This window comes from Danio rerio, chromosome 4 (assembly GCF_049306965.1).
Source record: "Danio rerio strain Tuebingen ecotype United States chromosome 4, GRCz12tu, whole genome shotgun sequence".
In the NCBI taxonomy this organism is placed as follows: Eukaryota; Metazoa; Chordata; class Actinopteri; order Cypriniformes; family Danionidae; genus Danio; species Danio rerio.
Window position 1 is genome coordinate 65870991 of NC_133179.1, and position 17745 is coordinate 65888735.

The following is a 17745-nucleotide window of genomic DNA, read 5'->3' on the forward strand; positions in this document are numbered from 1 at the left end:
TCCAATCTGTAGCTTACTCGCTACACAATCTGAAATGTAACTAAACACACACATAATGAGAAGATACTGTGACAAGTGTTTCAGTGCTGGCAGTGTGACTTCTTTATGAATGTGTGAACGATAAACAGATACTCAAGTAAACATAAAAATATACAATTATCAATATATAATGGCAATGAATAGACAATTTAAATCAATGTATTTCTCCACACAAAAATATACATTACCAATATCAGATCAATAGCAGTTATCAAACTCTTACTGCATAAACATTAAACATAGTTACCATTTTAATTTAACAGGTCATTATTACTAAATGATTTAATGCAGAGTAGCCTATCTTGGTGAGGTCTTTGTGAGGTTTATATCTGCAAATAATTCACATATTGTATAAGTAACATTTTTTAGCAATACTGTTTTTCTTTATCATTTTATATTATACATTTGTGCATGTAATATATTATTAGTGTTTGCAGAACTTTGCACTATATACTTTTTGTCTCTGTACTGGAAGGTCCAATCACCAAGACAAAACATTATTGTGTGCAAACAATTGACAATAAATAATTGACAAGTTTTGATAAAACTATGTAATAACTAAAGCTCCTTTCTGCCTGGTAGGAAAAGCCAAAACTATGATTTACTAAACCATGGAAAAATGATTTATTCACTCAAAATGATGACAGAATAAATCTGTAGAAATGACATTATTATGACAATAGGTGGAGACAAACAACCATTTAAATGTAATAAAAGTCTAATCTAAATCTAATAAAAGGTGAGTTTTTTTAAGGAGAGTTATTAAATCTTTAACTGATTTTTTTCTCTTTTTCCATGCATGCAGTTTTCATGAACAAGATAATAACTTAAACTCAAATTAATGCTCCGTGGTCATTTATTTGACAAGTAACTTTGCATTGTAGTAGATAACACATATGCAGTTGAAGTCCAATCAAAATAAAGTAGATTTAAAATAATGTAATTAATAAAAAAAATTTACTCAAAACTTTAAGCTACTTTAAACTTAAAACTGCTTTAAATGTTAAGCTTGTTAAAACGTACAACTACTTTTAAGCACTATTTTTATTTAAGCTTTTAAAAATTACTTTAAAAAACATTCAGTCTAAGCTTTCTCAAGCCAGCCTAAAGTTTGTCTTGACAAACATTTTATTCTAGTTTAAAATAATATTTCCCACATTATTATTAATATTAATACATTAATATTTCCAAATTACTCATATCTGTATTTAGTCTAAAAGACTGCTTTATTTATTTATTTAGGCCTACTTATTTGTTCTGAATGTTTGTGCTTTTATTTTAGTTGTCTTTATTTCTTCAATTCTATTTTCCAAAATGAATCCTCATTGCACTTTTTTAAGTTTACAATGATAATAAAGCGTGTTAACAAATGTTTAATGATTAATGAAGGAATTAAAATGCTTCGTTTTATCGTTTCATCTTCATTTATAAGAACAGTAGCATATTTACAGCTACTGTATATACTATTTCTGCTGTTCACATCCCTTTGTGCCCCCTGGCGGCATATTCACAAACTGCTGTCAATCATTGAAAACACGTGCTTGTCCATTTAAAGCGGCGGTGGTATATGCCCGGCGGTAATAGCCACATTGAACTCTCACCTACTGTAAATCAGTCTACCATGTACAATTAATCAGACAAAAAAAAGCAGCAATGATTCGATTTTTAGATTTGTTTATGGATCTTGAACAACCCACTAGCTTTATATGTGAGCACCATTTTTGTGTTTGTACAGTCTCTTCTCTGTAGGCACCATGCACGATTCAAAATGACCTTTCGCGTTAAGAATTTTGTTACCCTTTTAGTCATAACAGGTAATATGCATGCCAATGAAGGAAGTTAATGACACGCAAACACATCTCAAGAATGTTTTCACAGCTACTGTGTTTCATCCACCAAACATCGCTCTCAACTTAAAGTGAGAGTTTCAAAAATTACCCAGGTGGGACTTGAACCCACAATGCCCAGCTCCAGACGCTGATGCCTTATTCATTAGGCCACTAGGCCATGTCAGTTATATTCAAGCAAGATTGGATAAATCTTAATTGAAGTGTGCAGCAAGTCTGAGAATTTGAAGCTAACTATTGTCCTCAGATCATCACACCTAAGCTTTGAGTAGACAAGTGAGGATTTTTTCACACAACTTAAATTTAACCCAACAAACACAACCCAAATGGGACTTGAATCCACAATCCCCAGCTTCAAAGAGTGATGCCTAATCCATTAGACCACTGGGCCAAAACTAGCATTCGCCATATCTGTTGTATGGCTCAAAAAGTTCTTGTAACCCAGAAAACAGCACTTTAGGATCCCTATTGCATTCAGACGATCTGGTGTGTACACCTAATGACAAAACAGCTTCTCTGACGAGTTTTCCATTGTCATGTCTTTTTGACCCAAGGGTATGAACCTAGCTTTTTGAAGGTCACACTGGATTGTGCTGCACAGCCAACTTAAAAGGAACTGCATCAAAGACAACCCAGGTGGGACTTGAACCCACAATCCCTAGCTTCGAAGGCTGGTGCCTTATCCATTAGGCCACTGGGCTGTATTGACTGTCTTTAAACTTTAATATGCATCCGGGGAGTTGTTGACCCACGTAACAAAAACATGGACAAAACGAAGATTGGACCAGTTTCACAGATTTTTTTTGTGGCACTGCAGAGTGTTTTTACAAGGCTCATTGGTCTCGCGGTATAATTCTCGCTTTGGGTGTGAGAGGTCCCAGGTTCAAATCCTGGATGAGCCCTTTGTCTGTCACAGAAAAAGCAGTGGTCATTTGGTGTTTCTTTGTTAATTGCAGTACCTTTTGCTGTGACTTTAGTTAAAGAGCCCATATTATGGGTTTTTGAAAACTACCATGTAGTGTGTAACACAGCTCTAAGTGAAGTGAAGTATCCAGCTAAGGCTTAAATCTGTAAGTGTACAGTGTTTAAAACGGTTGATTCATCTATAAAAGAGTCGACTCATAGTGCTTCAAACGAGTCGCCTTGATACCGAGTCATTAGGTGTTTCGCCATGACGTACGAACAAAACCAAGTTATTCACGTGCATGCGCAAACCCGGGAGATTTCAAACCTGAGGCCCCGCCCTCTGACGCAGAAACCCAGACACACACAAACACCCACAAACACACGCACACAAACATGCCGGTTGATTGAAGTCACACTGCAGATGGATATTATCGAGTCTCTACCCAAAGATGAAACATCAGCATTATAGCCAAGCAGTTGGAAACTACTGGAAACTTCTGGAAACTACATGCTACAAAGAATACTTCATCAGCGTTTGTTAAAGGAAGGATCAGTAAAGAGTAACTTACTGATGGACGTAAGGATGGGTTTCTTCCTCCATTTCTCAAGCGTAAGTACGTGCGATTAAAGTTGTTGCCTTGTTGACTCTGGCTTGCAAAAGTATTTAGTTGTGATTTGTTACTTGTAACCGCGTGTACTGTATGAGGTTAACTGGCTATATTCTCTTATCGCGTGCAAAGTCACGTTAAAAACGCAACGCGTGCTGCTTTGTTTACGGAGCTCCGTGGACGAGGGTAGTGTGTGTTTGTGTGTGTGTGTTTGTGTCTGTGAAAAGAGCAGAGTGAGACAAGCTATTTGATCTCCTCGACAGTTTTTGGTGTTTTTGCTCAATAAAATAGATAGACGTCTGTATTTTCAAGTCCATCGACTGTATTTACATTGACCCACTGGCAGCTAAAATCCACGCCTACACTATCGAGCGTGTATGAACTATGATTACTTTTATATTGCTGATTAGCTGTTTGACATTTCACTCTGACTGAAGGCAGTCGACCAATCGCAACAGGCTGTCATTGGTCCAATCAGCGCAGATTAGCTTCGCGCTAAGGAGGGGTTTGGGAACAAATGAATCACTGGACGATTCATACGGGTGTCGCTGGGATAATTAGGTAAAAATAAATGCAGATTATAAGACCATGAAAGTGTTTTTTGACCTTGCATGCATATTAGACTGTTGTTGGAGACCCTTACAACCAAGATATGACCCTATTTCATGTATAATATGGGCTCTTTAATGAACATTCAGTGGAAAACCCACAATCACCAGCTCCGGAGGCTCATGCCTTATCCATTGGGCCACTGAGCCATGTCACTAATTTCAATCAAGTATCTCTTGTATGCCTTCAACAAGATGCCACCGCATGGAAAACTGCACTTTAGAATCTTGATGCCAGTTTGCATTCCGTCAAATAAGAACTAATGGCCAAACATTTTCTTTCTGCAATCATTCACATTCTTGTCTCATTGGTTCTGGGGTATGGTTCTAGTGTATAATGTGACTGGTCTTGAGAGTTTCGAATTCCAGTCAAGGCCACTCTCATTAACTTGAAATCACAACCTTTCTGCAGCTATTTTCTTGTTTGCATTTCATCACCATCCACCTAACATGAGACCGTTAGCTGAGAGCCACGGGGTACTTGAAGTCAAGATCTCCATTACCAGAGCTTAGCGGAACCTTTTAGTTTGTTAACGTGACAGTGAGATTCAAGCAAAAATCTTAATTGAAGTGTGCAGCAAGTCTGAGAATTCGAAGCTAACTATTGTGCTCAGATCCTCACACCTAAGCTTTGAGTAGACAAGTCAGGATTTTTTCACACAACTTAAAAGTAACCCAACAAACCAAACAGGACTTGAATCCACAAACTCTAGCTTCGAAGGGTGATGCTTTATCCATTTGGCCACTGGACCAATACTAGCATTTGCAATATCTGTTGTATGACTCAGGAAGCTGTTGTAACTCAGAAAACAGCACTTTAGGATCCCTATTGGTTTCAGACGATCTGGTGTGTGCAAATAACAACAATCCCCAGCTTCGAAGGGTGATGCCATATCCATTAGGCCACTGGGCCGTTTTTACTGCCTGTGAACTGTTATATGCATCCAGGGAGTTGCTGACGCACGTAACAAAAACAACATGAACAAAAAGTAGATTGGACCAGTTTCACAGAAATTTTTTTTGGCACTGCTGAGGACTTCTTCAGGGCTTGTTGGTCTCGTGGTATGATTCCTAGATGAGACCTGTGTCTGTCACAGAAAAAGCAGTGGTGATGTGATGTGCTGTCTAGGGTGTTTATATGTTAATTGTAGCACCTTCAGCTGTGTTTTCAGTTAATGAACATGTTGTGGACTTCTGAATTCAATTAGAATTTTGATCATATTTTGCAACCATTCCTATAGGATTGTTTTATAGTACAATACATAAAAATCCTTTAGGATAATTTCTACAATATTTTAATGGGATCCAATTTATATCTTAATTAAGATATGCTTTTCTATTGTCTCTCTTAGCCTATTATACAATAGTTTTGAATGTTTAATGCAGTTTGCTTAAGCTCACCTTCATGTACTTAAGTGTACAGTTTTAGTGCACAAATTCCCAAACTAACATGTCTATACCAAAAACATATACAATGTCGCTAGACCAAACTGTGGGCTGGCCCACTCGAAACAGAAGTTCACTGTGGGCCCATAGCAAGTCCACACAAAGTGTAGTGTATATAGCCACAATGGGCGAAGTATAGGTATACTATCTGAGTCAGAAGTATGTCCTATGAGCATGCTCTGTGGGCATTTAGTAATTAACAAAATAGTTAGGTCCCACTAATACTAATGTGGTAGGCGGACCCTTTAGGTGCGTGCGTTGCGTGCCAATCACGTCAAGGCTTTATATGAGCAGGTGCGCGCTCCGTCTCGGGTTGGCATTTTGTTGTTTGGACCGGTTGATGGGAGTCTCTCCACTAGCCCTCCAGTGAGTAGAGCATGTTAGAAACCGTGAGTAAGATGGAATGGATTATTAAGTTTACATGAGTGTATTTTTCTTTTAAGGATAGTGGTGGCAGTCTGAAATTAACCTGATTATGTGCGGCCAATTTATGTGCGTAATGTAGAGTTTATTCCAAAGGTAAGTTTTGTGTGTTAGAGTAAACGTAGAAAAAAAAAGGAAAAGAGTTTTAAGGAATGTTGTTGTTTTGCAGAGTCTGCTAGCTGCTGCTTTGCTGTAATTTAAGTGGCATCTGGCCCTATTCTGAACGGCATTCCTACGCGTGCGTGTGTGGACATCAGACGCAAGCGCTTCGGACTCCATCCTCTTTGGCCAATTCATGTGCGCTGCCTCATTCATGCGCGCTCGCTGTATGGTTTATACAGGTCCTCAAACCATCTACGAGTGTTGCCGTCGGAAACCATGTTAGTCTAGTGTGTTTGTTATTTGCTTTGAGTGATGTGATTTTGTACGAAGTGTTATTCCATTTTGTTTTTCTTTTTTTCTTTGTATGGGTTGCTTTGGTTGCTGTTGTCATTATTATTAGTTTATGATTATTATTTTTAGAAGTTGGTGTCGTTGTTATGATTGTAGTGATGATGTGACACTAACTTATTTGCTTAGTATTGCCCAATCGGAACCAAGGGTGGTGTGACGGTGAATATTTTGAATTTTTTTTTCTCTTTCTCGCCTACCAGTTTTTGTTGCATATTGTTCGGTGTGTGGTATTGTTATTGTGCGTTGTATCTTATTTTCTGATCTCGTTGTTTTACAGCAAAGCAGCAGTTGGCAGTTGGTGAGTTCAGTCGTGTGATTTGTAGGGGTTTGTGTTTTCTGTTTTCCTCTTCCTTTACTTGGTGGTAAGAGCTAAGTATGGAGAAGGAATTGGAGGAGTTGCGACAGCAGGTGGAGTCACTGAGGGGAGAGAATGAGCGGTTGCATCAACAACAGTCGAGTCAAGCTGCAGCAGCCACAGCTTCATCGACTGTGAGTAGCATTCCTGCCCCTAGTCCCATAGTTGAACGGATAGTCTACGTTCCTAGGGAACGGAAGTGTCGTGTTTTTAGTGGAAGGGGTGAAGACAGTGTATTTGAATGGGTGGAGGAGATCCAGGCTTGCTTAAAGGGTCGACATTTGCCTTCAGCTGAGCAGGTTTTGTTTGTGATTGATCATTTGGGGGGTCCTGCTAAGAATGAAATTAAGTATAGAGCCCAGAAGGATAGGGAAACCCCAGAGCAAATCTTTTTGATTTTACAAGAACTTTATGGATACCCACAGTCCTATATTGCTTTACAGCAAAGTTTTTTTGCTCGGAGACAGCTAGAGGGGGAATCCCTACAGGAGTATTCACATGCTCTGTTTGCCCTAATGGAGAAGGTAGTCCAACAGGCTCCAGGGGGTATACCTAATTCGGACGTCCTACTTCGAGACCAGTTTGTAGAACATGTGCTTGATAGTGGGTTGAGACGGGAACTTAAACGGCATGTTAGATTAAATCCTACGTTTACTCTTTTGGATATTCGAAAAGAAGCCATTAGGTGGGTGGAAGAGGGATTTCACTATGAGATGAGGGAGAGAAGTAATTCTGTCCCAGTTTCCTCTGCGCTTCAGTATAGGGTACAGGGACAGATGGTTTCCTCTGAGTCACTTAATGTTAACACCTCAGAGTTAATGGAGATAAAGAAAATGATGAGAGCCCAGCAAGAACAGCTTAATTTACTTACTCAAAGTTTACAGCAACTCCAGTCCCAACAGGGAGGCGGTTATGCTAGACGGCAAGGACCTATTATTTGTAGGCGTTGTAATCAGCCTGGGCATATTGCTCGGAATTGTACGTCAGCGCAGCTTTACTCCAAAGACCAACAGGCCCGCGTATGTAGTAATGTACTTGCACGTGATGGACAGGCGGAAAACTACAACCCTCTGCACTGACGAGCCGCAGTTCAGAAGGGGTAGTACCAGGCTCTGCAGTTCTTGCCCCCCTTAATGAATCGCCTTCTACCCTTCTGGGTAAGTGCCCTTCGGTTATGGTTAACATGGGTGGGGTTAATGTCCCATGTTTATTGGACACTGGCTCTATGGTAACAACGATCACGGAGAGTTTCTTTCTAGCACATTTTGAGCCTTGGGGTAAGGAAAGGTTAAATAATTGTGGGTGGTTGCAGCTTCGTGCTGCTAATGGTTCAGTTATTCCGTTTGTAGGATATCTGGAGTTGGATTTTGTTATATTGGGTAGAGTCATTCATAAGAAAGGGGTCTTGATCGTGAAGGACCCTGTTCAGGGCCTTACAACTTCAGGGCTGCCAGGCTTATTGGGAATGAATGTGATAGGAGAGTGCTTCCGAGAGCTGTTTAATCAACATGGGACAGAGTTGTTTGATCTCCCCATAGTTAAGGAAGCCCCAGCATGGCAGATGGCAATGCAGTACTGCCAAGCTGATGGTTCGGGGAGGCCAGAATTTACCGGTGGACTGGTTCGTGTTAGGGGGAGGCGAGCTGTTCGTATTCCAGCCAATTCCTTACAGTTTGTTTCGGTTACATGTACTGCACACTGTGGAGCCTTGTCTATGGCCCTTTATGAGCCTTTAGATGAGGGGAACCCACTTCCATCGGGTGTATTGGCCTCCATATCACTGGTTTCAGTGCAAGCGAGCATTGCAAGAATTCCTCTGGTCAATATTAGTGAGCATGATGTTCTGTTGCAACCACGAGTAGTGGTGGGAAGGTTGTGTCCAGCTCAGCCGGTTAATTGGCCAGGGAATATTATTGTTTCTTGTCCAGGTTCAGCTCCGGAATTGTGCGCCACAGTCTCGTCACAAGTTGGGGAAATTGATGAGGTGAGTAAGGCAATTAAGGGATTAGAATTAGAGCATCTTTCCCTAGAGGAAAGGAGTCAGGTAAGGGATCTGTTGACTAGGTTTAGATCTGTCTTTTCAAGTAACGAGTGTGATTTAGGTTGTACTAGCTTAATCACACACGAGATCCCATTAATAGATCCTGCCCCCGTACGGCAGAGGTATCGCCGTATTCCACCATCTGATTATGCTGCTGTTAAAGAGCATGTTCAACAACTGCTTGCAAGTCAAGTGGTTCGGGAAAGTAGTAGTCCATTTGCTTCCCCAATAGTGGTGGTCAAGAAAAAGATGGTAAGATACGATTGTGTGTGGACTATCGGCAGTTAAATCAGAAAACAAGAAAGGATGCATTCCCCTTACCTCGCATAGAAGAGACTCTGGACGCCCTTTCGGGAGCACAGTGGTTCTCTACTTTAGAATTGGTAAGTGGATACAATCAAGTTCCAGTGGCAGAGCAGGATAAGAGCAAGACGGCCTTTTGCACACCCTTTGGGCTGTTTGAATTTAATCGGATGCCCTTCGGGCTGTGCAATGCCCCAAGCACGTTCCAAAGGTTGATGGAGCGGATGTTTGGGGATCAACGGTTCCAAACATTGTTGTTGTACCTGGACGATATTATTATTTTTTCGTCCACCGTATCCCAACACCTGGAACGGCTGGAGTTGGTGTTTGGCCGTCTGCAACAAGAGGGCTTAAAAGCAAAATTGGATAAGTGCTGTTTTTTCCGTCAAGAAGTACATTACTTGGGGCATGTTGTTTCGAGGGAGGGTGTCTCTACTGACCCAGGTAAAATAAGCACAGTGGCAGAATGGAAGCGGCCGAACAATGTTGCAGATCTAAGATCATTTCTAGGGTTTGCAAGCTACTATCGTCGATTTGTAGAGGGGTTTGCAAAGTTGGCTGCCCCTCTCCATCGCTTGGTAGCAGAATTGATTGGCACAAAGAAAAGAAGGGGGTCAGGTAAACCAATGGAGAGTTGCTGGACCCCAGAGTGTGAAGAGGGGTTCCAGTATCTTAAAAATAAGTTGGTAACTGCCCCTGTCTTGGCATATGCTGATTTTTCTAAGCCATTCGTGCTTGATGTGGATGCTAGCCATTTAGGGTTAGGTGCAGTGCTTAGCCAGGAGCAGGGTGGTAAGTTGCGGCCAGTGGCCTATGCTAGTCGAGGGCTTAGGCCAACAGAAAGGAATATGGAGAACTATAGCTCTATGAAGTTAGAACTTCTTGCCCTAAAATGGGCAATGGCAGAAAAGTTCAAGGATTATCTCCTGGGCCATCACTGCACAGTTTATACTGATAATAATCCATTGAGCTATTTGAGTACCGCCAAGTTAGGTGCAACCGAACAACGTTGGGTGTCCCAGTTGGAGATTTTTGATTATGAGATAAAGTATCGCCCTGGCCGTGTAAATGGAAATGCTGATTCCTTGTCAAGACAGTATTCCTCTGGGAGGTCGAAACCATTGTCGGGTACACCACTACCTGAGAGGCTTCGCACAGCTGACAATTGTCAGAGGGAAAAAGGTGATTTGGTAGGAGCAGAGCAACATGCTATTACTGTCTTCCCACTGTATTCCAGAGAACAACTACAGCAAATGCAGGCAGGTGATCCAACAGTGGGGCCATTTCTCAGGTTCTTTTCTATGAAGAAGTATCCCTCAAAGGCGGAGCGACAGTTAATGTCAAAGTTTGGTTTGGAGCTTTTACGACAATGGGGAAGATTGGCTTTAAAGGGAGGATTGTTGTATCGGCAACTGAAGCTCCCTGACGGGGGGGAGGAGATAGATCAATTAGTACTACCAGAGGTGCTGTGGGATGAGGTATTTCAGCAGCTGCATGATGGGCATGGTCATCAGGGCAGAGATCGAACTTATGACTTGATTCGCAGTAGGTGTTATTGGCCAAGTATGAGTGCATATGTGCAGGAACGCTGCCAGAATTGTTGGCAGTGTGCCATTTCGAAGTCTAGCAAGCCACCAGCACGTGCCCCCATGGGCCATTTGTTGGCATCCAAGCCCAATCAGATATTGGCGGTTGATTTCACGTTATTAGAACCATCTAGTGATGGGCGTGAGCATGTTCTAATTATGACGGATGTATTTTCTAAATACACTTTAGCGGTGCCAACAAGGGATCAGCGGGCGACCACGGTGGCTAGTGTTTTGGTCCAAGAATGGTTTTATAAACTGGGTGTGCCGGCTAGGATTCACTCTGACCAGGGGCGGAATTTTGAAAGTGCGGTGATTGCTCAATTATGTCAACTTTATGGAATCCAGAAGACGCACACGACCCCATATCATCCACAAGGGAATGGACAGTGTTAACGGTTTAATCGCACGCTGCATGATCTGCTCCGTTCCCTTCCACCTGAACAGAAACGTTCTTGGACCTCGCACTTGGCACAGGTGGTGTTTACTTATAATACCACTTGCCACCATTCAACTGGGGAGTCTCCTCATGTTTTAATGTTTGGTCAGAACCCTCGGTTGCCGGTAGATTTTCTGCTAGCTGCGGTTGAAGAACCGGTTATGGGTAATGTGGAAGATTGGGTGGCAAAGCATCAAGAAGGGTTAAGAGACACATATGGAAGAGTGAAAGCCCGGCTGGACGCAGCAGCAGATTATAGGAAGACGCTGTACGATCAGACAGTGAAGGGTCAACCTTTGATGGAGAACTATATTGTGCAGTTGCGTGAAAGTGGAGTTCGGGGTCGAAATAAAATTCAAAACCACTGGTCGACCACATTGTATAAGATAGTGAGGGCCCCGCGGGATGGGGGGCAGGTGTACAGCATTTCTCCTTTAGAAGAGCCTTCCCGGATTAAACATGTACATAGGTCCTTATTAAAGTTGGCACCTACCACTGTACAACCGACTAACCACATTGATTTAGGGTTACTAGATCAGGATTCTGGACAATGCGAGTGTGCTGACGATTCTGTAGCGGTTGTAGTTAAAACTCTGGGACCTACTTCTTCGGAAGATGATTTGTTGCTAATAGGCCAAGATAAAACATCTAGTGAGGTTTCCTCCTTGGCCCCAGTACATAACGTACCAGTTGGGGGGCCCTCTGTTGAAGGGATGGAGAGTTTACGGAGATCAAATAGAGTGACTGCAGGGAAGCATTCTAATCGTTATCATTTGCCCAAAGCAGTGACTGGTAATGTATCGGCTAGTTTATTGGTACAGGCTGGGAATCCCTCGGAGCAAGAGTATGGTAGGACTTTTCGCCCTTGGTTATAGCTAAATCATTGGGACAATGATTGAAAAGCCCGGGTAGATTGTGGTAGGCGGACCCTTTAGGTGCGTGCGTTGCGTGCCAATCACGTCAAGGCTTTTTCATGAGCAGGTGCGCGCTCCGTCTCGGGTTGGCATTTTGTTGTTTGGACCGGTTGATGGGAGTCTCTCCACTAGCCCTCCAGTGAGTAGAGCATGTTAGAAACCGTGAGTAATATGGAATGGATTATTAAGTTTACATGAGTGTATTTTTCTTTTAAGGATAGTGGTGGCAGTCTGAAATTAACCTGATTATGTGCGGCCAATTTATGTGCGTAATGTAGAGTTTATTCCAAAGGTAAGTTTTGTGTGTTAGAGTAAACGTAGAAAAAAAGGGAAAAGAGTTTTAAGGAATGTTGTTGTTTTGCAGAGTCTGCTAGCTGCTGCTTTGCTGTAATTTAAGTGGCATCTGGCCCTATTCTGAATGGCATTCCTACGCGTGCGTGTGTGGACATCAGACGCAAGCGCTTCGGACTCCATCCTCCTTGGCCAATTCATGTGCGCTGCCTCATTCATGCGCGCTCGCTGTATGATTTATACAGGTCCTCAAACCATCTACGAGTGTTGCCGTCGGAAACCATGTTAGTCTAGTGTGTTTGTTATTTGCTTTGAGTGATGTGATTTTGTACGAAGTGTTATTCCATTTTGTTTTTCTTTTTTTCTTTGTATGGGTTGCTTTGGTTGCTGTTGTCATTATTATTAGTTTATGATTATTATTTTTAGAAGTTGGTGTCGTTGTTATGATTGTAGTGATGATGTGACACTAACTTATTTGCTTAGTATTGCCCAATCGGAACCAAGGGTGGTGTGACGGTGATATTTTGAATTGTGTGGTTTGTGGTGTATATGATTTACTATATTTTGATTTTTTTTTTGTTTGGGGTGTATGATTTTGTTTTCAACATCTAGGGGTCCTACATAGTGGTTCCTATTTGGGTTTTATTATATGCTGGAGTGGGACACATTGAATAACCAAGAAATAACAACTGATTACCAATTTCATTTTTGTTGATTGCGGGTGGGATTTATATTGGTATAGTCTTCCTGGTATTTGTATTGATATTGTTTAATGTTTTTTTATTGCTATGTATTTTTTTTTTTTGTGGTTGTGTTCTAGAATCACCACCTAACTAGCTTTATTGATTCGGTTTATGCCATTTGTGGGTGGGTTTATGGTTGTATGGATTTTTGGGGTATTGTATTGATTTTGTCTATTATGATTTTTTTTGTGTCTATTTCCTTTTTTTGGCTAAATGTATGGTGTTCTAGAGTGATATCGGGTACACATTGATCCATCTACCTGTCCATTTGTGGGGATGATGCTTTAAGCGCTTATGAATTCAGAGTTGGGAAGGTGTCCTTAATTGGTGTTTTTGTTACTAGGAACACTGTGTAATTAAGGCAACATTTTTATTGTGATGTTGAGCTCAATGTTTTAAATAGTAAATGTAAGAAATAAAATTGAGATTTGCTTGAACCGTGATTACTCTGCTTGTCACTGTCCATTAAGTTGAATACTTACCATTGGGAAGACCATCTTTGGGTTAGTCTTAGGGGTCGAGGGTCTACCCCTGAGTGCCCCCTTTTACACTAAGTTTTAGTGCTTTAACACAAAACAAAACTAGTTCACTTCTACTATGTAGCAAAATAGCACAATATCACTTCAACTGCATAGTTACATATTTTGAAAGCATAAAGTAAAATCAGTATTAAACGAAGCAAATAAAAATATAAAGACAACATGGACTATTTTTCAAAGGTTTGGGACAAAACTGCTTTAGTTTATAAAAATGCAGATATAAAAGTAACCTTGTAAATAATTATTCCTTTTTAATATGTAAACTTTTTCATTTGAATATGTTAAAATATAATTTATTCCAATGATGTTAAAGCTGCATTTGAGGCATTTGTGTCCTACATAAAATAATTTGAGACAAAACATATAAAAAATATACTTAGTTAAAAGAAAAACAAAGTAAGATTTTCATGTGTGTATTTTCTCTACCATTTGTACCTTAAAGGGTCACGAAACACCAAAACACATTTTTTGAGCTGTTGACAGTCATATATGTGTCCCACACTGCTAGAAACACTATTAGGACACCTATATTTCACTAAAAAGTGTAAATTGGTTGTTTTTACGTTATTTCAAGCACATTCGTACTTCCGGTTTGAAACTAATTTTTGAAGCTGCGTCTCGACCATGAGATAATAGCTTGTATTCCAGCGTGCAGACTGGATGTCTGTGCCAGAGTGCGTCTTATTACGTCTTACAGTGCGGCTCGAAGGACATCTTTTGCGCTCAGAGCCGCTTACGTGAAGAGATCATCGGCAACACAGCTCGAAGTTCACCATGGAGGTGAAAAGGAAGTTCCCAGACCAGGAATCGAAACCGGGCCACAGCGGTGAGAGCGCTGAATCCTAACCACAAAAACACCAGGGAAGGCCTGGCTAAAGGTTGCCCTCAAGCCAAGCTGTGGGCCTCCACCCAGGTGTGCTGCAGCTGCTCTGACAAAAATAACTCTAACGTTTGCAACCTCCTCCTAGAGAAGAGAAAGTCTCAGAGCCTGGATCACAGTTCTTGCTCTTGTTCTCTGCTATATGTCTGCAAATATGCCACACAGTGCAGACGCTCATACTACTGAAAAGGAAGTTACCTGACTGAGAAAGGTATAAATAGAAATCGGAGCCTGCTCCAAACGACCTGCATGGTCAGCTCCAAGTGGGCTGTACAAACCTCCTGGAGTTTTCATCCATTGGCTGTGGAGAGAATCAAAAGGATCATAGAAGAGATGGGCGAGGATTTTATCAGAAATGTCTGTGAAGAATTCAAAGTAAAAATGTGAGTTTTTTTATTATTGTTTTATGGATAATTATAAAGTATGAAATAATAACAAAAATGAAAATCATTGGCCAATATTACTGTTTCTTTCTTTCCTTTTTACTTGTGTAAAATTGTAAATACATTTTAGAATTGTCTACACATTCAACACCTATTCTTGCAAGAAATGTATTAACTGTTTTGATTACAAATAAATAATAGCATGGCCTTTTATGTTGTACAGGTTGAGTCCAGCTGAAATAGTTTTCCTGACGGAGTACTGCACTGTAATGAAACCTGTGGTAAAGGCTTTGAATATCCTTCAGGCAGAGAACAACACACACATGGGGTGGCTCCTGCCCGTGATTTTCCAGTTACAAATAAATCTCTGCAGACTGGAGACATCTTCCAAGATGTGTCTGCCCCTTATCAGAGCAGTTCAGGATGGCATCCAAAAGTGCTTTGGTGGGATGATCCAAGACCCTGAATTTATTGCTCCAGCAATACTTCTGCCAAAGTTCAAGAACACCTGGACTGAGAAGACTGATGTCATAGAAGCAGGTATAATTCTTTTTTTTTAATATAGTGTAACCAGATGTTAATTTTTAATCTGTTTTATTTACTTCATTATTTAACAGTGTTGTAGGAGAGTTAAGTGAATTCTGTGTTTAGAAAAACAGAGAGAAGCAGAGCAGAGATGAAGTTTGAACAGTTGTCTGCTGTTTAAGTAACTTTAGTTGAATCGTTTAAATTGTTCGTGCTCGCCTCCCTTGCCATAGTAATAATTGAAATAATTGCAGCTTTTGTGATTTGAAAATCGCACCTTTTCAAATTGCAATTTTGCTTTAAAATAGATTAATTGGCATGCCTAATGTGTTTGCACTATGTTTATGTGTGTGTGTCTTGTCACTTAACAGGACTGGTGTATATAAGAAAACACCTTGACCAAATGGCAGAGGTAGCAGTGGAGCAAGACGGACAACATTCATCAGATGAAGATGATTTCTTCTCCTCAATGAAGTTCAGAAGGTCACAAGGTACAGGGGAGTTAGATGAGTACCTTTTCTGTGTCTCAGACAAAATGGATCTCTTGAAGTCATTTCCACACATCAAGAAACTTTCTCTCAAACTCAATATTGCCCTTCCTGCCTCAGCTGCCTGTGAGCGTCTCTTCAGCTGTGCTGGACTTTTATTCAACGCAAAGCGAGCACGGATGAACTCTTCTAATTTCGAAAACCAGTTGTTGCTAAAACTAAACAGAAAGTTCATAGAATAAAGATGGGCACCCAGTTGTTAAATTGTTAGGCAGAATGACCTGTCAAAGGTTTGAAATAATAATTTTTTTAATTCTATTTTTTTTTTAATTTGTAAAGTTGTTCCTTCAAATAAAAAGTACTTATTGGAGATTAATGCCCCCTTGTTTTTTTGAACTACACTAAAAACCCTTATCTACCCCCCAACAGGTGTTAAAATAAATAGTTACTCAATACTTTTTATTCATGAGTACATTTTTAATGAATTAATTTTTACTTTTACTTGAGTAGATTTTTTTAGACCTGTAACTTTACTTTTACTTAAGTAAAATTTTATTGAAGTAACAGTACTTTTACTTGAGTAGAATATTTTATCACTCTTTCCACCTCTGATCACCTGCAACTGCAACACTCACGACATCTTCATACTCTCCTGAGCAGCGTTCATCACCTGCATCTGCAACATTCACAACATCTTCATACTCTTCTGAGCAATGTCATCACCTGCAATAGCAACACTCACGTCATCTTCTTCCTTACCTGACCAAGTGCCACTCACATCATCTTCCTCCTGTCCTGATGAACCCTTATTTTCTCCTGTGCCTTGTGCTTTATTGACTCCTGTGAGTTCAACACAAACATCTGAGACGCACTTATTAGGAGAGGTTAGTACTTGAAATTAGTTTGTGCATAGATATTAGTATTAATGTTAAGTGTTTTAAACCTCCTTAATGCGGTGTTAATTGAAATAAAGGTAGTATTTATTCAGTCAGATGGTAGCCTGTAGATCTGTTTCTGTTGTACAACGGGCAGTCACAGGTCTATAATAAAAACAGAGTATGCTGAGTTGTTTGATGTAGTTGGATTGTATCAGTTAGACTGTATCGTGATTCTTTTTATACAACATTACTTTTACTATATTAATTGATTATTTGTTGTTGTTCTCTTCCAGATGCACTCATTAAGACTGACATAATAGACAGGTAACTGTTATTAAAAAGTGGTAATATTAAAAATCTGTTTAATTTTGAAATCTGTGCATTGTATTACATATGTTCTAAAATATTTAATTAAAGACTGCACTTATCATTTTTCTTATTCAGTATTCTGGAAGTGCCTTCAATGGTTCAGATCTTACAGATTACAGCGATGATGACTACATACCCTAAAAAAGCTCAGATGAGTCAAATGGTAGTGTCTCTGCAAACAAGTCTGAAAACAGTTCAGAAGCAAATGATGAATATGGTAAACAAATGGCATCAAAAAAGATGAAATGTCAAACTAAACAGAGACGCGTCTTCTGACAAAAGCACTTTTGTTCAATCAATGCCATTACCAAGACCAAAATGCAAATCATATAGCAAAAAACAGTACTGCCTTTATTGCTTTAAGCCATTTTCAAAAATGCAAGACACCTGGAGTTTGTTCACCGCAATGAGGTGGAGGTTGCAAAGGCTATTGCATTTCCCAAAAAATCCAAGCAATAGCAAGTACAGTTAAACATACTTTGAAAAAGGGGAAACTTTGCACACAACACCAATGTGGCAAGACAAGGGCATGGGCAAATGATTGCGTGCTACCGACCAAAAAAAAAATAAAAACATAAAAGACTTCATTCTTTGTGTTAATTGCCAGGGGCTGTATGGCAAACTCAGCCTTTGGAAACACATGAAAAGTTGTCCCCTGAAACCTGCTACGGATGAACCTCA

The 17745-nt window shown here is 40.3% G+C and overlaps 1 protein-coding gene, 1 long non-coding RNA gene and 1 other non-coding gene across 3 annotated transcripts in view; 1 reads left to right on the top strand and 2 right to left on the bottom strand.

Moving 5' to 3' along the window:
- LOC100536192 (protein NLRC3-like) overlaps positions 1-17745 on the bottom strand; it is a 122228-nt gene that overhangs the window by 25682 nt on the left and 78801 nt on the right. The window lies entirely within an intron of this gene.
- trnar-ucg (transfer RNA arginine (anticodon UCG)) lies at positions 2515-2587 on the bottom strand. The gene has a single exon. It is a non-coding gene; the product is annotated as a tRNA-Arg (tRNA).
- On the top strand, positions 2943-16187 carry LOC141381901 (uncharacterized). Its single transcript, XR_012402803.1, has 4 exons — positions 2943-5683; positions 13558-14804; positions 15028-15344; positions 15701-16187. It is a non-coding gene; the product is annotated as an uncharacterized lncRNA (long non-coding RNA).